A 20,979-nucleotide genomic window follows, 5' to 3' on the forward strand; every position below is an offset into this window, starting at 1 on the left:
AACTTGTGGATAAAAATCAAGTAGTGCAAGAAGAGGAGATCCCGAACAATGTTGAGCAACCTAATGATGAGGTTCGGATTGATATTGATGATAATGTGGAAGAGACTCAAGAGAAGGTGAACTCGTCCAGAGATCACATTATTGACATGCCGGAACCGGTAGTGCAAAAGGATAAGGCACCATTGCCTAAGCCTTCACCTTCATACCCTCAAAGACTTGCAAAGCAAAATGGTGAAAATCAATTCAAGAAGTTTATCCAAATGATAAAGAGCCTCTCAGTTAATGTGCCATTAGTTGAAGCCTTGGAAAAAATGCCCGGTTATGCAAAGTTCATAAAGGATCTTGTGACAAAGAAGTGATCGATGAATTTTGAAATTATCAAAGTCACTCATCAAGTAAGTGCAATTGTGCATTCAATGGCTCCCAAGTTGGAAGATCCCAGTGCTTTCACGATTCCTTGTACAATTGGAAGTGCCGAGTTTGAAAAATCTCTTTGTGATCTTGGGGAAAGAATAAATTTGATGCCCTATTCGGTTTTCAAGACATTAGGAATTGGGCAACCAAGGCCAACATCTATGAAATTGCAAATGGCCTATCGTACTATAAAGAGACCTATGGGAGTGATTGAGGATGTCTTGGTTCGTGTTGATAAATTCATTCTTCCAGCGGATTTTGTCATTCTAGATTGTGAGATTGATTATGAGGTTCCGGTTATTCTTGATAGACCTTTCCTTGCTACGAGGAAGGCTCCTTGTGATAAGCAGGAGAACTTACTTTCTGGGTTGGTGATGAAAAAGTGGTTTTCTATGTGTGTAAGTCCATGAGGCAACCCAATAGCAATAAAGTGTGCTCTTTTGTGGACTTGGTGATTGATGTGAATGTGGAAGAAACAAGTGCTGTGATAAGTATTGGTGATATGTTGGAGGCCGTCTTGCTCAACTTTGATGATGACGAGATGGATGGCTTCGTGGAATGTATGAACTATTTGCAAAGAATGGGGTCTTACACGTATGGACCCCGCAAATTGTCCTTGGATCTTCAAAATAGGAAAACTCCTCCTACAAAGCCTTCAATCGAAGAGCCTCCTATCTTGGAGTTGAAGCCATTTCCACCACATCTTTGGTATGAATTTCTTAGCACTTCTTTTACTTTACCAATAATTCTTTCCTCTTGTTTGACTAACGTGTAGGTAGATTCTACATTGGTGGTGCTACAAAAGAGAAAGAAAGCTATTGGATGGACATTGGCGGATATTCAGGGGATAAGCCAAGCATTTTGCATGCACAAGATTAACTTGGAAGAAGGTTCCAAACCATCTATTGAACATCAAATGAGACTCAATGAAGCCATGTAAGAGGTTGTCAAAAAGGAGATCATTGAGTGGTTGGATGCGGGGTTGTCTACCCCATTTCCGATAGTTCGTGGACTTCTCCGGTTTAATGTGTCCCAAAGAAGGGGGACATGATGGTGGTCACCAATGACAAGAATTATTTGATTCCTACAAGAACAGTGACCGGGTGGAGAGTGTGTATGGACTATCATAAGCTCAACAAAGTCACAAGGAAGGACCGTTTTCCACTTCCCTTCCTAGATCAAATGCTTGATAGATTGGTCGGTCATGATTTCTATTGTTTCATTAACAGGTATTCCGGATACAACAAAACTCTTATTGCTCCGGAGGATCAAGAGGAAATAAGCTTTACATGTCCCTATGGTACTTTCTTCTTCAAGCATATGCCATTTCGTTTATGCAATGCACCAACAACTTTTCAAAGGTGTATGATAGCTATCTTCACGGACATAATGGAGGATTACCTTTAAGTTTTCATGGATGACTTCTCGGTGGTCGGGAATTCTTTTGATGATTGTCTCGCAAACTTGGATAAAGTGTAGGCAAGATGTGAAGAAACAAGTTTGGTGCTAAATTTGGAGAAATGTCATTTCATGGTCGAGGAGGGAATTGTCCTTGGCCACAAGATCTTAAAGAATGGAATTGAAGTTGATAAGGTAAAGATTTAGGTGATTTCTAAACTTCCACGCGGTATTTTACCGGCATTTCATCAAGGATTTCTCTAAAGTGGTGAACCCATTTTTCAAGATTTTAGAGAAAAATGCTAAGTTTTACTTCAATGATGATTGCATGAGAGCCTTTGAATTGTTAAAGTTCAAGTTGACAACTACTCCCATTATCACCGCTCCAAATTGGAGTGTTCCTTTTGAGCTCATGGCGATGCAAGTGATGTAGCGGTGGGGCTATTTTGGGGAAATGCATCAACAAGATTTTTTATCTGGTCCACTATGCTAGTAAGACCATGAATAGTCTAGACTATTATTGGGATGAACCGTACCTTTTTCGGATTTGTATGGAAGGGGTGATTGGAAGATGTGTACCGAAAGAAGAGCTATGTAAAATTTTTGGGTCTTTTCATTCTTCACCTTATGGTGGTCACCATGGTGGAGCAAGAACGGCGGCCAAAGTGCTAAGTTGCGGTTTCTATTGGCCCACTCTTTACAAGGATGCAAGTGATCTAGTGAAACGATGCGATGAATGTCAAAGGGCCGGTGAAATCTCAAAGAAAAATGATATGCCCCTCACCACCATTTTGGAGATTGATATTTTCGATGTGTGGGATATTGACTTCATGCGTCCTTTTGTGAGTTCTTGTGAAAACACCTACATCTTGGTTGCGGTTGATTACGTGTCCAAATGGGTTGAGGACATTGCTCTACCCAACAATGAGGTGAGGAGTGTGGTGGATTTCTTGAAGGAGAATATTTTCACAAGGTTTGGTACTCCGCGGGCTATCATAAGCGATGGGGGGTTACTTTTTGCAATAAGGCTTTCGACACCTTACTTACCAAGTATGGTGTCACTCATAAAGACCCAAATCCCTATCATCCACAAGCAAGTGGGCAAGTGGAAGTCTCCAACCGGGAGATAAAGAGTATTTTGTCCAAAACAGTGAACACTAACCGGACGGATTGGTCCAAAAAACTTGATGATGCTTTATGGGCTTATCGGACGGCTTAAAAATGCCTATCGGAATGTTTCCATACCGGTTGGCGTTCGAAAAAGCTTGTCATTTTCCGGCGGAACTTGAGCACAAAGCCATGTAGGCTATAAAGAAGTTGAATCTTGATTTGGATGTCGTCGCTAACTTGAGGATGGCACATTTGAATGAGTTGGATGAGTTCTAGTACCACGCATACACAAGTTCATCTTTATAGAAAGAGAAGATGAAATATCTTCATGACAAGTACATTTGGAACAAAGAGTTCAAATAGGACGATCTTGTGTTATTGTTCAACTCACGGTTGAGGATGTTTCCCAGGAAGTTAAAGTCTAAATGGAGTGACCCGTTTGAATTTGTGGGTATGACACCCTTTGGGGCATTGGACTTGAAAAACAAGAATGATGAGGTATTCCGAGTCAATGGTCACTGGGTGAAGCACTATTTTGAAAAATTTGGTGATGGACACGTTGTGGCAATGATTCATTTCAAATGATGGTAATATGCATCGTACCGCGACGTTAAATCAAGCGCTTCTTGGAAGGAAACCCATGTTTCCTTTTATTTTCTTTTCTTCTTTTGTAGTTAGGTGTTATTTTTGTGCTAGCTAGAATTGAAGTATATTACAGGGATGAGTGTGCTTTGCGGGAAATATGCCTAGAATTTGGCTGTGTAAAAAGAATTGCGGACCACAATTGTATTGTGCGAACTACACAATTATGGTTGCCGCAACAAAAGGTGCTCTGCGGATGCATAATTACATTGCGGACCGCAAAAATTAAAGGGAGAAAATGACAACTATCTAAAATTGGTTTGTCAGAGAAATGCTCGATCTGCGGCCACAACATAAATTTTGCGGTCCGCAATAGTGATCTTCGGTCGCGCACAAATTTCTGCGGATTACAGATAAAAAGTTGGCTTAAGCTCAACAGGTAAGAGAGTGTGGTCCACAATTGGAATTTTGCGGCTGTACTCGTTCCTTCTTCTCTTAGAAAAGGTTGATAAGTATAAATAAGAGGCTTGAGGCTACTGTTACACTTTTACCTATCTGAACATTCACAACTCTAAAATTTAAATCTTCTGCTAATTCATCTGCCCACACACTCAACAACTGTGATCACTCATTTATTGCACTACTTCATATCTAGTATGCCTCAATTACTTGTAGAATTTTTTTAATTTTTAGCTTAATTTACAGCTTTTTAGTTAGTTTTGAGCCATTGTCAGTAGAATTCAATTATACAACCATGTGGGGTTAAAACTGTAGTGGGTTAACTGGTACTTGCTCTCTAGGGAGTGGGTAAATAGGTTTTCATGCTTATATGCTGTTACCATGTCAAAATTTGTGCAAAAATTGCAAACCCTAAAACTCTGTTCGTAAGTGTTTTGAAATCTATGGCCGCACAAGAAATTGTATGGTACACATAAGTTGTATGTAGGATACTTAGTAAAGAAGGGTTCTGTGGCCACAATGAAAAATGTGCGGGCCGTAGAAAACCCACTGCGGCTGCAGAACAACTCTTTCTTTTTGTTATCAGAGAGTTGTCAATTTGATGACTCACATGTGCGATCACAAGAGAAAATGTGTGGGCCGCAGAAAATTGGTTGCGGTAGCAAAAAACCCAATTCTGTGTTATTAGAGAGTTGACATATTGGTGGTGTCTGATTTGCGACCGCAATAAGAATTGTGCAAACCGTAATCCATTTCTGCAGCCACAATGAAAAATTATACGGTCTGCATGCCCATTCTGCGGCTTCAATGGAAATTTTGCGGACCATAACACCCTACCCTACAAGCATGTTTTAAAATATGTTGTTCACTGTCTCTCTGGTGTGTTCTTCACTACAAGAAAAATGCTCAATAGCGAAAGGAAAAATGGTCCCTAAAAGTAAGAAATTGGTCCCAAATGGTTAATAACGACCAGATAATCTGGTCCTTATAGCTTCCGCCGCTAAAGGTCATTAAGGATGAGATACAATACTGGTCGCTAAATCTATTTCGCGACCATATTAAAACTAGCCCTAAAAGGTTTTTAAGGACCATATTTCTGGTGCCTATTTGTATGTTTTAATGACTAAATTCCCGGTCCTTAAACTATTTTTGCGAGTAGTTTAAATGTCGTCGGTAAAACATTTCACGACTAGTTAGAAGCTGGTCGTTATATCTTTTCGGAGAAATTTAAAGCCGGTCCCTAATGTCGAACAGGTTAGTGCTACAAAGCTACATATTTAGCAATAAAAATTTTTTCTCCTAAAAAGGATTTAAGGACTAACAATCTAGTTGTTTACCATGAAAATGGTAACAACAATTAAATTTGTAAATGGGATTATAAAAATACATGATTTATTCCCGAGCTAGTTGTTAGAGCAGTTGATGCTAATAATGTGGAGTTTAATGATGAAATGTAAGCTAAAATGAGATAGAAATCGGACGGAAGGGCCTGCTGCCCGGATATAGGTCCGGTCGATGGGGGACCTCGGGGTCAACGTCAGGGTCGAATTCAAGCTATCAGGGATAGTCGGGGACAGGATAACAGTTGAAGATATAATTAAACAAGTCTCTTTATGGCCAATACTAAGTTATATGATGAAGAACAAGTAAGGAAACGATGGATATCAAGGTAACCTCGGGCCAGTGAGAATGAAGAAGTTAGAAAGAAAAGAGAGAGAGAGAGAGAAAGAGAGAGAGAGATTATAGCACTTGTGGAGAAATTGAGCAACATCAGTCCTTTACAAGGTAGGGTAAGTCCCTTTTATATATGAGGGGAACTCGACTACAAGTACGTGGAGATTAATTACAAAGTATGGAGATGGGATGGCTTCACGCGATGCCTCAACATAGGCTCTGGATAGGTCGGCCCTGTCAGACTTAGCAGTGTGCCTTGGGAGCTTCCCCTTCTATCCTGGCTTCGATCTCCATCTTCTATGAGTCGGGCCTCGACGAGCCCCGAGGTCGGGAACTTGGTCGTGGCTTCCCATCCTCGTGGTCTCGAGGCGTTCTTCCGAAATGACTTGACAGCGAGAAATCAAGTCCTCTGATTTTGTCGTGTACAAATAGTCTCCGCGTTTCCCATAACGAAGTGATAGGAAATGATTCTGAGACTTGTCTCCTCGAGCTTCTTACGGCGACGTCATACAGATGATGCTACTCCTGGCATGAGTTTTGTGATAACCGGGAATCCACGGGCTCGTGTATTTGCGACTTCATTTAATGTACTCCCGATTCCCACTCTCCAAGGTGAAGGTACCACCATCGATTCGGTTTTCCAAGGATGTGTTAACTGTGTCTGTCGGTCAATCTTTCAAGGCCTCGACGACCGTGTCATAATCCCTTATAAATGGGGGTGTTTTGGCGTTGTTTTACCTATCCTAGTGCCTTCGTTGGCTTGCTTGCCTATTCCTTTTTATCATCTTCTCCTATCCTTGAACATCATGTTTGGGGTTCATGGCCTCAAGGCCGTTTAGGGGAGCTCCCTCAGATCGTGTTGTGGCCCTTTGTCGGGACTTCCCTTTGTCAAGCATAATCGTGCTGTCCCGCTATTGCTGTAGTCATCGATATGCTGGCCTTTGCTGCTGCTGTTGGCTCGAGGTGATGATGGACAAGGAGTCAGTTTCCTCATCATGTAGACAGTCGTTCGGATTATGCACTTCTGCTCATAAGGGGGCTCAAATTATACACCACTGGTCACCTTCATACCCCGACTCAACATGGCGCTCTGCTCCAAGTTGGGGGCTTGCACGGCTAGACGCTCCAAGAAGCAGTTTCTAAATAGCCGTGCAAGCGGGACCGAGGGTTGTTCGGTCCGCTGTCTCTCCAAGGTTTTCTTGGCCAACAAGGGTCCTCGAGCTTCGAAAAGCTATGGCGTTTTTTCATCCCTCCTTGCCACTCTCCTTGTCCCTTAGGGATATCAATGTGGAAGGTTAGGATGAAACATTCGAGGATGCGCGTCCGGAGGCACCTGTTGCGGACCTTCGAAAGTGGACCGGTCTTCGGGCTTTACTTTGCGTGTGCATCCCTTTGTTTCTTCCTTTATGCATAGAGATCCTCCGTAGGCTTTTGTAATTGTATGTAATGACCCTTCGAGGGCTATTGTACATGGATTTTTATGAATATGAATATACTCCATTAACTTCTGCTTTCAATCTTTGCTTTGTTATTGCATGCTCCAGTGCCTTTCGAGGCCTTTTGAATGTCCTCCTTTATTGTTGACTGCCGACATTTTAACTTGGGCGTGAGCATTCTTTCCGATCCTCTGCCGATTGACATGGCTCCCTTCCGAAGCCATCACGGACCAATCCTAAATTGATCTGATAGGCCCGGGCTCTCGGGGCCCTCCGAGTTGTATGGAGATAGTACGCCGAATTCCGGGGCCTTTGAGGATGTTATCCTGAATGAAGGTCAGCTTTGGGCACTTGGGGGTCCCCTTTTGATCTTGATACAGATAGCCTTCTTAAAACATGTAGGATGAACTTCTGCTGAGGAGTTGCCTGTACTCGGGCGCTGCCTCGAACCTTTGTGGAGCTTTTGTGATCGAAGCTTCATGTGCTTATTCCCTTTTTTAGAAAGGGAACCATGGGATCAGGTACTGCCTCACGTCGAGTGATGGCATTGAAAGCTTCCCGAAGTATGACTTCTTTTGGGTAGGGATCCTCGAGGTAGAATGCTGCCTCGAGATTGGAGATAGTACGGACGGTTCCTTAAGTCTTGGCTTCTCTTTGAAGGATGCTTCCTGGATCGGGTCCCACTCTGTCAATCTGTATCGAGGCTATTGGCTTCCCAGGGCTTACTCCGGATAGGCAAGTCGCCGCCGCTTCTCGCATATATGTGGGGCGGTTTTGGCTTCTTCGTAAGACCTCACTATTTTCAGGCAACTGCCCTTCCACTTTGGCATAGGGTTCTTCATTTCTTCAGGGGCAAAAAGTGTTGGCGCACCCTTGCTCTAATCTATTAGTTTTACCATAATCATGGCAAGCACTTTGGGGCCGGCCCGGCAGGGATTGGAGAGTGCTACTCCCGGCGCTCAGAAACAGCGAGAGTTTGCTCTGAAGACGGTGCCTTTAATAAGAGGGGAACATCTGGAGATGGTGAGGAGGTATTGTGGATGGAGCGAGGGGGTAGCGCTGCAGGTGCTTCCCTTAGATGAGAGTGTTACGGACTCTAATGATGGATTCTTGAGTGTATACCTCTATCCTTTCGCATTTGGTCCCCTTGATAGGGTCGTGCTTGATTTTTGCTTGGAGTATCGGGTTACTTTGGTGCAGATACATTCGTCGTTTTGGCGAGTGGTGCTGATGATGAGGTTCTTTGCGGAGAAGGTTGGGCTTGAATTCACGCTTAACCACCTTGTCAGGCTATACCAGCCCTTTCATCACCAGGACCTGCTGACCCTAAGGTGTCGTTCGTCCACACCCTTTGTAGTTGATGACGAAGAGGATGGGGATCGAGAGTGGGCCAGTTGGTTTATCTGGGTTTGGACGGTCGACATTATCCCTGTGGAGCTTTTGCCATTTCCCGAAGGGTGGATTTATGCACGTGAGCGGAGCGTCTGGTGCCTTTTCAGATTTTGCCTATAGCAAAAATTAGTTGAATAATAGCATTTATCCCTTGTTGCAGCGACTTCATGGACGCCGGGCAAGGTCCTTGACCTGCTCGGCTGGGTCTGGAGGCTGACGACCCATTCGACCTGCGATGAACGTCGGTGGTGAGTATTCCATGCCAGATGGGGAGTGAAATACCAAGGTATGCGCGCACACTGCCTTTGCCTTCGTATATTTGAGGTAACATTTCCCTTCTTTCTTTTGTATCGGTTTTGCCGTTTGTAGGTATTGGGAGGTTCTTCGGGATGACGCAGTGCTCTTCCGAAGGGGAGAAAGAGGCGTCGACCTCTGAGACGAGGGACGATGGCGATAAATGGGATTGGCACCCGCAGTGTGATGGAGCTTTTAGTGGTGCTGAACAGGATCGTGTTTTCAAGGAGAAGGCATTGTCCGAGTCTGCTGCTCCCGGAGTATCTGATTCCCGGTCGGCGACTCCTCTAAGTATCTGGGGCCGAATAGGCAGGATCGATAAGAGTATATTCTGACTTTAAGGAAGTTTGTTGTCTTCACTTCGTGGTGAGTTTAGGCGTAGTTTTCCTGTATTCCGCATCCTCCTCCCTCTATTGAACTTTTCTTGTGCAGGCCTGTGATAGGCTTATGTCTGAGCTGCTCCGTCAAGGGGTCAAGCTTCAGAAATGGACGAGGGCGAGTCCCTTAGGCTCCTTAGCGAGGAGAAAGAGGTTGAGTTGCAGCATTGACGATATGAGGCGTACCGGAGCTCGAATTACGAGAGCTATTTGATGGAGCAGGTAACTTTTTACAGCTTGCGCTTTGCTCTCTTTGGCCCTTAAGGTTAACCCTCTTTTTGTTGTATTAGCTGCAGAAAAAGACGGAGGCTTTGGAGTACCTCAAGGGCGACATTGACCGCGTCAGAGCTGCTTGTGGTGAGCTAAGGGCTCAGGTGCAAGCTCAAGCTTTAGAGGAGACAAGCACCTTGGCCAAGGTCCCTGCCTTCGAAGCCCAACTCTTCTTGGCTCATGACAATGCCAAAGTTCAAGCGGACATGATCGGGAAACTTGAATCTGATCTCTCGAAGATCAGGGCTGAGATAATTAATGCCCGGGCTGAAGCGGAACTAAGCCGAACCAAGGCTGATCAGGAGATGGCGATTCGTATGAAAGACGTTACGGATGCTCAAGCTGAGCTAAAGTGAGCCCTCGACCGGGAGAAGAGGGTCTAAGAATATGTTCGTTACAGATCCCGAAGAAAGGTACTTGAGGAAAGCGGTGCGAGTGGCTTCGTTCTCTCGAAGGAATTGTCTCGAGCAAGGGCGGACGAGCGTGACGCGCAGTCATTTCTTGCTGATGACACGAAGAGCGGAGTGTAGATTTTGCCGTTTTCCCGCTTTGTATTTGATATATGTAGAGCATGTCTGTAGATAGAGAGTGCGCTTTTTTGCGTATGTAAGATAAGAGGAAATTTGAAGCTTTATTTCTTCTGCATCTCTTTTTGTTATTTCTTTCGACTAGGCGGGCTAGTTTCGGTGCTTGGCTGGATCCTCGTAGGTTCAGAACTGATCGGGCATGCCCAGAGGCTCTTAAGTGCGATCCTTGACGTCAGCAGGCATTGGGGCTTCCGTGCTTTGCCCAGCTGTTTAGACTTAGTCTCCGAGTCAGGCCCTGACTCGAGCTTTCTTGCCCTTAAATCATTTATGCTCGTGTGGTCAGGTAGTAACTGTTCCCATTTCTTGCCCTTGGGCATTTGCCATTTCGACTATTTTGGGTTCAGTCTCCGAGTCGCATTGCGATTCGAGCTTCAATTGACCCTCAAGTTTTATCCTGCCTGCATGGGTATATGACAATGGCATTTTGTGCTTCAGGTTGAAGTGACCTTACAGGTGGGTGGCCCAGAGGTTCACTCGGCTGGCGATAGTGGCATTTATGCCGTGCCCTTAGGCATGTTTTCATTTTAACTATTTCGGGTCCAGTCTCCGAGTCTTGTTGCGATTCGAGCTTTAATTGACCCTTAAGTATTTTCAGACTGGCAATAGTGCCTCTTACGCTGTTTTGGTCGTTGAGATCTTTCAATATGTGGCCTGGAGGCTTGCATAGTTAACTATTTTGGATCTGGTCTCCGAATCGGATTACGATTCGAGCTCATTTTAATCCTCAAGTTATCAATTTTTTAGCTGGGCGACAATGGCTCTTACGTTGTTTGGTCGTAGTGACCTTTGAATATGTGGCCCGGAGGCTTGCTTAGCCGGCGACAATGGCTCTTACGCTATTTTTGCCCGTGGGCTTTTTGTAGGCTTTGTTTTCCGCTCGTTAAGGTCTTTTGAAAGATTTTTGCCTGACCCGCCGTCAGTTCTACAAGAACCTCAATTTTAAATTATTATCAACGATGTTTGAGCACTTCGAAAGGTTCATAGCCCGTAGACTGAATAGATCGAAGCCTTGTGATTTGGAGCTGACATGGTCGAAGCTCGTTTTTGCCTGTTGAGGGAAGCCTGTTTTAACAGGTTCTTTTGAAGTATATTCGAAGTAGTGGCCTGCGATTTTTGTTTAGCAACGATCGGGCGTCCCTGAGTCACGTTAGTTTGGCTGTATCAGCCATTTTGACCGTAGTCATATGCGTTTGGTCGGAGCCATTTTTGATCCCGAGTGACAGTTTAGGCGTCTACACCGAGGGTATGCCCTTTTGGGACTCTTACAAATGTGACGTATAACCTAAACTTCGGGATTTTCATGCCTATTGAGGTCTTACAGTTTGTCATGCCAGTTGAGGTTTTACAGTTTTTGTAATGTAGAATAGATCTGGTTACGCCGAGTATGCCCGATAGGGGTCTTATAGTTTCTGGTTTTCCAGCGCATGGCGATTGGCGATGAATGACACTCTCCGAGTCATCGAATTTGTTTAAGCATAAAGACTACTTTTCGTGAGCTCGTTGTTGCCTTGTAGGGGCTTTATGAGCTCGGTGTTCCGATCCTGGGGTCGAGTGAGTGCCAAATTATTGACGTTAAGTCTCCGAGTATTTCAGGATGCGTTTGGTGGAGTGGTCCCCGCCTGGAGTATACTCGAGATTCCCTTGCTTGGAGAATAATATGCTGAAAAGATGTCCTTTTATTGCTTGGTGTAATCATACATTGTTTCATTGTCGTGAGCCCGGCCCGCGCGGGTGCGGCTCCTCGGACCATTCGATCCGGTACATAATTCTCGATTGGGTCATAGTCTGCCGTTTCCCGGTCCTCCTGGGGGGACGGTGCCCTTAGAAGAAGATCATCGTTTGTCGTTGGATTGTAGAAGAAGGCATGTGACCTTATCGGATCCTCCTCTAGGGGGTACGTTGCTCCGCTAATAATCTTGCTGACGAGGCCCTCTTCGGGGCAAAAGCCCGTTTGAGGGGAAAGAGCGTGACAGACCCTTTTTCAAGTCCTATGGATCTCTGGGTAGCGTTAGAACTTTTTAATATCCTGGCCAGTTGTCTGCATACAGGTTAGTGAAAAAATAACAAGGGAGTAAAGCAGTTCTTCCTCACCGAGGGATGTGTAGGAGACGTTTTGAGATTTGGTATGTTCCTACCCTTTCGAGGTGTGAGTCCCGATATAGCCCCCCGTTATGTCTTATCAGGCTTGGCCGAAGATGTGGTTTGCTTACCCTTTGATCCTTCTGAGGGTGGGGGCATTGATGTCGGCGTTGCGCTAGATGGTGAAGAATTTTCTCTTGTCGCGTATTGCTTTCTGTCGACTTATTTTAGTCCTGCCCTTTGTGAGGGGTTCATTCTTTTGGCGAAACGAGGCCGATGCTGTCCCCGGGTGGTGTCCCAGTGGTCGTCTAAATAAAACGCCCGTGCTTTGTGCTTCCTTTGATGGTAAAGAGCTCGACGTCCCGGCCCGAGCTCAGACGGGCTGTATCAAGAGAATGGTCTTTGTGACGATTGTCGTTCGGGATTCACCAGGGATTCGAGATACGAGAGCGATTTGGTCTATTAGTCCGGACCGCCCCACTGACTTTGGTCCGACATCGTTGTTGCACGTGATCGAACCACCTGAATTCATGAACACATGTTTTATTCAAAATAGATCAAGTGAGGGAGAGGGTTACCAATGCATCAGTGTGATGCCGTGGCGGAGTCTCGGTTCCCTTTTCCCTGGATATAAGGGTATTCTCCGGAATATTTCCCTGGACCCATTTTTCCCTGACGGCGAACATTTTCACTTCCCATTTTATGAGTCCTCGGAGGGTGTCGCCGCTCCTTCACTATCGTGGTAATACGTCGTGGCTCGTTCACTTCATCATTCCCGGTTGCCTTCCTCCCTTGGGGCTGGACTCGAGTCTGACCGCTCGATGGTACTCGGCGGTGATTTTTGCTAAGCAGCATGGCTGTCACTCTTCTGAGCTGGTGGTTATTTTTGATCCCGTGGCTGCGCTTGCCCTATGGTTCCCGTGCCGGGTTGTGGTTCTTTTGAAGTGGTCTTGGTTGAATAGGTCTGAGTCGTTCGGCATCCCTGGTTTCACTTATGGTGATCATGATGTTTGGCATGGCAATGTCGAAATTGTACTCCGCTGGACGGTGTTCCTCTGCCAGTTGTGCCTCATCAGATCCGGTTCCACTGAAGGTTCCTCGAGGACGTTGCCCTCGAACTGTTTCCTACCATTGCGAGGTAGGTTGCATCTAGTGGCATTCCTCCCATTCGCGGTGCATGGATGGTACCTCCATCTGTTGGGCATTAGTTTCTTTGTTGGGAGCCTGTTTGGGTATACCGGGCCTGTAGAGGCTCCTGGACGGTTGTCCATGGCCCTGATTCATGGCCGGTGCTGGGTACGGTCATCCGACCAGGTCTCGGCTAGGTATCTGATTAAGCTTCGTTTGAAATGACCTAGAGTCGCCGGGCATGCTTCGTTTAAACTTTGGGCGAAGGCTTGGGTCGCCCAATCATCCGAAACCGGGAGCGATCTCATTTGTCCTATCAGGGAATAAGGCGCGACTTCCTGTGGTGTTTCACTCTCTCTTTGTTTGTCCTCAGATATGTCGGGCTCTTCCGTTACTGCTTTGATGGCGTCGGTGTGTGCTCCTGCAGAGGGATTTGCTGACATGGTAAGCGAGTTTGTGAAGTCAGGCGCTAGGCTGCGGCGCCACATCATGGTTTCTCTTGAGAGTGTTTCCCCGAACTTTTTCAACGGGATGGGCTCAAACTCATCATCTTGAAGGTCGTTGCCATTTTCCGCACATGTGTAAGCGGTAGTGTGCTCGTCGGGATCCAAGGTCCTATCGCACCTAGGGAGTTCTGGCGTTCCGTATTTCCGTGGAGCAGGTTCCGGGACCGCTACCCTAGGAGATAACTGTTGCTTGAGCCTTCAAGAACCTGACTTGATTCTCTTGGAGAGGTCCTCCAACGTCTTCGTTGTGGCGGGGTCTATTATCGATACGTTGTTGCTTGATCTTTTGGGTACTCGTTCGATGCAGGGAGTCGTTTCCAACGCTACTGTGCTTGGGATCCCTGGATGGCTCTGCAACTGAGCGATAGCCAACTGCTGTGCCTGCAACATTTCAAAAATAACATGAAGACTAACTTCCTGTTCTTCCCGGGCCGGGGTTTTTTGAGCTTCTTGTTGGTCGCTGTGCCAGATGCTCCTGTTGGTGTGAGAAGTTTCGTCGACTTGATGTGCGTCCTGTGAGTCCGCGTTCGCTAGAATCAGTCTGGGCGTGTTATCGGGATTATGTAGTGGTGCTCCGGCAACCGGGACAGCCACGCCATTTTCCCCGTAATTTTCGAGGTTGCCATTCTCGACTCCATTTACCGAGCCAGATATTTTGACCTGAAATCAAGAGATTTTTGGACAAGAAAAAGTGTGAAAGATAATGTGTGTTTGTGCAATGAAACCAGCAAGAAAATAATCACTATTATTTTTAGCCTCATGGTAGGCGGTAAACTGTTTACCGTGAAAATGGTAAGAACAATTAAATTTGTAAATAGAATTCTAAAAATACGTGATATATTCCCGAGCTAGTTGTTAGAGCAGTTGATGCTAATAATGTGGAGTTTAATGATGAAATGCAAGCTAAAACGAGATAGAAATCGAACCGAAGAGCCTGCTGCTCGGATATAGGTCCGATCGATGGGGACCTCGGGGTCAACGTCAGGGTCAAATTCAAGCTATCGGGGATAGTCGGGGACGGGATAAAAGGTGAAGATATAATTAAACAAGGCTCTTTATGGCCAATACTGAGTTATATGATGAAGAACAAGTAATGAAACGATGGATATCAAGGTAACCTCGGGCGAGTGAGAACGAAGAAGTTAGAAAGAAAAGAGAGAGAGAGAGAGATATATATTATTGCACCTGTGGAGAAATGGAGCAACATTAGTCCTTTACAAGGTAGGGTGAGTCCCCTTTATATAGGAGGGGAACTCGGCTACAAGTACGTAGAGATTTATTACAAAGTATGGAGATGGGATGGCTTGATGCGATGCCTCAGATCAGCATAGGCTCTGGATAGGGCGGCCCTGTCAGACTTAGCCGTGTGCCTTGGGAGCTTCCCCTTCTGTCCTGGCTTCGATCTCCATCTTCTCTGAGTCGAGCCTCGACGAGCCCCGAGGTCGGGAACTCGGTCGTGGCTTCCTGTCCTCGGGGTCTCGAGGCGTTCTTCCGAAATGACTTGACAGCGAGAAATCAAGTCCTCTGATTTTGGCACGTACACTAGTCCCTAAAGAAACAAGTTACAAGTCCCTAAATCACATTCAATTTGCAACCAGAAATCGGGAATATTAATATATAGATGATGTTGCTATCATAAAATAATACCAAAAATACTCAACAGCAGTTAGTTGCACCGTACATCAATGATGTAAGCTAGTCACAATATTGTGTTCATAAACATTTAGCAAAAAATTACATATCACTAATATCTCTCGATTGTAATGTAAAATTTTCTTGAAATTCTCGGCAAAATGATGGCTAATCTGTATGTCGTCAAAAATATGCTTCTAGTACTTCAATATCCAAAACCTGTAGAAGAAATAAGAAATTTCAGTTAGAAAAACTATATATAACAATGTAGATGGAATGTTATCACAGTAGGTATGGGAATTGACAAGAAGAACAGTAAGTTTAGTAGGTGTATCATTGCCTGGATTATAGCAATTGATAAGATTCTCTATTTTCACAAAGCTGAGTGGAAACAACAGCTCCATGACAAATAAAAAGATAGTGACAGTATTATTTCCTTATTTTTCAGCAGACAGAGAGACTAATTATAATCATTAAACATTAGAGTGTAAAAGAGGACGGTGAGGAACACGCAGTGTTCATCAGTTTTTCAGTGGCCTACGTGCGAACAAAATTCAGAAGACAATACAGTCCAACAAGATCTCACATCATTCTCCACCATTAGAAAAAAGGGATTTGGGGAAGAAGTTAAGAACAGTCATTGCATAATCAATTTGCAACGAACTCTACAACACTCTAGAAGCTTACGGCAAGCTTTAATTGCAATTAAATTAGTAGGGCCTCTAAAACCCAAGAGGAATCAGTGAATCAATGGAACAATTAACAGTAACTTAGCTCAATCACTAGCATGCAAAAAGCAAGCTTGAGAACCTAAAGGCTAAAAATTTCAGCTTGGCACTACTAAGTTAAAGAGAAAAGATTAGGCATACAAGAATAAGAATGACTGAATGCAAATCTCTCAAGTAGCAGTAAGGCAAGTAGGCATACTAAAAGATGTCACATTAGACAAGTAATTTAGGAAGTGAACTCAGCCAACAGTATCTGAACTCAGCTACTAAAAGATGTCACATTAGACAACTCAGCCAACAAAGGAGATTTTCAGTCTCTGATGCTAATCCTGAGAGGGCTGAGAACCTTTTCAAATGCATATTGTATGAATACTAATGAAAATAAGAGGGATGCTGGGTATATAAGTTAACAAGTCTTAAATCCTAATGACGCATTTTAAATCCGTGAGGGCCTAGGCCCAGAGCGGACAATATCACTAGCGGGCTGGGCTGTTACATATAATCTAAAAAATTTTGCACCCCAATTAAGTAGGATTCGTCAAGTCGGTTATCAACAAGTTGCATCCATCGCTTACTTGGTGCCATAACCTTGGATAGTAAATAGAAATAATATTTAAAAAATTAAGATCACAAAAGCATTAAGATGCACATTACTTATAAAAGAAAGTACTACGATGCACATTACTTGTTATTACACTTGTCAGAATCATCTTTATGACTAAACTTCTTATGATTTGACAAGAATGAAATAAACTACAAGTTGATATGCATAACATATAACTCACAATTGCTCAACAAAATGAGAAATTAAAACACATAAGACACTCTAAAATTAAATCACTGATTTTTTATCTTGTCTTCCTTAAATAAAAAAAATGATACAATAACTATCATTCTATGCTTTTGATATTGTATAGTAAACAATAGAACCTAAAAGAAAACCTAAAAGGTCAATTAGCAAGAGAGATTTCGACATATAGAACCCGGGATTTTGACTCTCCATATATAGAATTCTAAGTTGCAGAAAACAAATAAAGAAACAAAAAATTGAAGAAGCCTATAGTAGCTATAGGAAGTTAATAGCGACTAATCAACTGTGCTTTCTGAAAATTTATTAGAAGAACAATGTATGTATAGCAGCTCCTGGATTTGAATTACAGAGGAGATCTGACTCATCTCCCATGTGAATTCTTCATCACTTGCTTCAATTTATTCAGAAAGTAGGGGCTCTTTTTTTGTATTTAAAAATGCTTGCATTTTATTCTTAACATAATTCAGAACTAAAAAGGAAAGAAAAATAGATTAATGTAATCCAATGAAAGATGTATCACCAATTTAATAAAAGATATTTAATTAGTCAGAGAATCCACTGCAAACTTGGAGTCTCGTCCACGACAATGTTTCTTTGTTCTTCAACTGGACAAAGATTTCTCGAATAGGCCAAACTTAATTTTCTCATTAATTTAAGCAAACAAAATTCCATAAAACTCAACATTCTAATTAGAAAATTCCTATATTATCCACTTATATGAAGATATGATTGCGACATGTTTGTACTTTCTTGCTATGAAAAGACTAACTGAGCAAAAGCACGACAAAAAGGTTATGATCGTGACATGTTTGTACTTTCTTGCTATGAAAAGACTAACTGAGCAAAAGCACGACAAAAAGGTTCAACAAAGGCTGCGTTCTGCCAAAAATTTTACTCTTCAGCTGACATCTTATATGTTTTTCTTCATGTTAGAAAAAGATATCTTACTGAAATCAGATAATCTTTGAGTTAAAAGAGGTCCTTTTATTCACAAAATGCAGTTTCATTAACTTATGGTGCAATTATTGATGATCCTTCTAATGCTTTTGATATTGTAGTACTAGTTAAACTATAAAATTATTTCCACAAACACTTAAATTGATAGTCTTTTTCCGTTTCTTTCCACCCATCGAACTAAAACAATTAGTAAAGTAAATTAAACAAAATCAAATAAACAGAACAGATTTCTGATTCAATGGGGGGGAAAAAGCACGAATAAGAAATTTAAAGAAACAGAACAGATCAAAGAGAAAGAAATTAAACTTACTCTTGTTTAGGCGGATAGTCCAATAGTATAATTTGTGTAAAGTACTTTGGATTAAGGCCTCCAAACAAGAAATTAAACAGAGTTCATTCTGTACAGAGCTCTCAACAATGACGACAAAGTGGCGCCTCGCTCTTTGCAACCTTTCTTAGTTTTTTTACCTTCTGAATTTTGAAGGAGTTATCGGCCGTTCCTAGGGATTTTAGCTTCGTCGTCTCCTCTTTGCAACCTTTCTGAGTTTAATTCTTTATAACCTTCTGAATTTTAGCTTCGCCATCTCTAGGGATTTTAGGTACGATCGAATTTTACCTTCTGAATTTTGAAGGATCGATCGGTTAGCGGTCGAGTCTCTAGGGATTTTAGGCTGAAAGTACTTGTATTTGAGAGATTTTAGGGTGAAAAGAAAATTTGGAGGGATACTGTGATTAATTTCCTTTTTTTTTTACTTTTAGTTTTCGTCAGTTCCCGCACCCCCTATCCCGCTAAAATCCAATATTAGAGACCAGATATTAATTTTTATACAAATCAAAATAGCTAATTGTATAAAATTACATATTAAAGACCAATAATCCCTATAAGTACACTTTTAGGGAAAATATTTAAATTGTCGCTAAATGTTGGTCCCTAATAAGGCTTTTTCTTGTAGTGCTTGTATGTATGCACTTGAATTGCAACTGACACCTAATTTTGCTTGGTAAAAAAATGGTTAGATATCGAGGGAGAGGTGATACTTCAAAGGGGAGGGGAGAACCTTCCAGGGGTCGAGGCAAGAATGCTTTACCCCTCGCCCTCCAAAAGATAATCATAAATAAGGCTACGGCCGGTAGAGGGAGAGGTGTAGAGCCCTCTTAGTCCAGTGTAGGGAAGCATCGGAGGGAAACTCAGTTCAAGAGCTGCCGCCTGTCCAATCAATGCCACCAGGAAGGTATCAGCTCCAGGACAAGCCTACCACATCTCAAAGCAGTTTCGAGGGTTCGGAAAGTGCTAGTTAGGCTTCTACGCCATCCACTACAGTTGTCCTTGAGGCACCGGCTACTACAGTTGATGACATCCCCGATGATGGCAGATGGGGGGATGCTACAGTTTCCGGTCTTGAAAGGTTGAGAAAGAAAGAGGTATGGGAGGACCGGTTTGTTAGCTTAGTAGCCTTCTCCAGCTTCCGTGAGTGAAAGCCAGTGAGGTCGCTCACTCTTGAGCGATAGTTCCATTCGAAAGATCTATAAAAGTACAACCTTGCAGTCTTGAGACAGTTTCGAGAAAGCAAAGGGTGGATGTGGTTTACCAGAGCGTGGTGGATGCAACGGTGTACATTATCCGTGAATTCTACGCCAATATGGCGCACATCAAGAAGGGGATAAAGCTAACAAAGGTGAGAAACCTCAACGTGCGATTTGACCAGCACACATTGAACACTTACTTGGGGTTTGATGATGTCAAGACCACAAAATACTTAGAGAAGTGTGAACTTGTGGAGGCATCCCATCCTTGGTTAGCAGAGATGCTAGCAGCTCATGGGCCACCACCACCATGGATCACAGCAGGAGTTCCTATTTAGAGGAACACTCTGAGCTTTGAGGCGAAGAGATGGTAGACCTTTATTCGTAACAGACTATACCCGTGCCAGAATGAGACTTATCTTTCAATTCTGCCGGTAGTTCTAGTTGCTTTTATTATTGCCAGGTATCCGATCAATGCGGGTGCCATGATGTCGGCCAACGTCTCTGTGATCCCAAGGCAAGCTAACTCGTCTTACCCGTATCCCATCACTATTACAGTGTATCTCATGGATGCGGGGTAGAGCCGAGGGATTATGACACAAAGGTGTGACCGAAGAAGCCGTTCTGATGGTACTCTCTAATGGATACTACGAACCAAAGAAGAAGGTTCAGCCTCCTACCACTGCGGGTCAGTCTGACGAGCCAGCTGTGGTAGGTGCGAAGGACTGTGAGCACGCAATTTTTTCCCTACGAAAAATACTCCAACAAAATCTACAAAAATAAATTTTTCCAATTGTTTTTAATTTTATATAATCTTAGGATTTCCTTTTAATTGTTTGTTTGCATTTAGTTGCATTTTTGTGCATATTTAATATTTTAAAATTATGAAAAATACCATAAAAATGTCCAAATCCTCATTGTATAGCATTTTTATTTGCATTTAGAATTTAGTGACATAAATTAATCGCATTAGTAAACGAAAATCACAAAAAATACAATGGTAATTTTTTTTAGCTTTTACTTTCAAAATTAATAATTTCCTTTCATAAAGGTTAAGTTGTTTAATTATTTAAATGTTAGAAAATAGGTAAGTAGTTTTAATTTGGAAAATTAGATTTAAGTTAGGAGCAAATTTAGGATTTTTAATTGATTTGTTTAGAATTTTAAAATCAAAGGAAAAGAAAAAAAGGGGAAACAAAGAAGGGAATTAAAGAGTATGCTTGGTTTTGCTTATGTTTTGGGCCAAAAACAATATCAGCGGCTCAATTGACCACAAATTCGCCCCAGCCCAGACCTTTAAAATCTGGTCCAACCCCTTTAAATACAAAACGACCCCGCTTTTGACCCCTCCAATCTCAACACTTCATCTCAGTTAATCCAACGGTCCGCAACTCTCCACCCCATCCCATAACACTGTCCTAACTGACCCCCAAACCCCGAAAACCCCTTCATTTTTCATCTCCCTCATCTCCATTCCAAAACCTAGCCGCCCTAGTTTTCCCCAAACCCTTGTGACCGGCGGCCACACTCCAAATCCCTCCAAATCTTCACTCTACAATCCCTAGCTTTCCTATATAGCTAATCTCCTATCAATTTGTCCTAAATCCTTGCAAATCCCTCA

At 43.1% G+C, this 20,979-nt stretch overlaps 1 long non-coding RNA gene across 1 annotated transcript; it reads right to left on the minus strand.

Annotated features, from left to right (window-relative positions):
* Nucleotides 1–14,860: 14,860 nt before the first annotated feature.
* LOC107811044 (uncharacterized) lies at nucleotides 14,861–18,600 on the minus strand. Its single transcript, XR_001653823.2, has 2 exons — nucleotides 18,145–18,600; nucleotides 14,861–15,557 (listed from the first exon to the last, which is right to left on the minus strand). It is a non-coding gene; the product is annotated as an uncharacterized LOC107811044 (long non-coding RNA).
* Between the last annotated feature and the right edge of the window lie 2,379 nt (nucleotides 18,601–20,979).

This window comes from Nicotiana tabacum, chromosome 18, assembly GCF_000715075.1.
Source record: "Nicotiana tabacum cultivar K326 chromosome 18, ASM71507v2, whole genome shotgun sequence".
NCBI lineage: Eukaryota > Viridiplantae > Streptophyta > Magnoliopsida > Solanales > Solanaceae > Nicotiana > Nicotiana tabacum.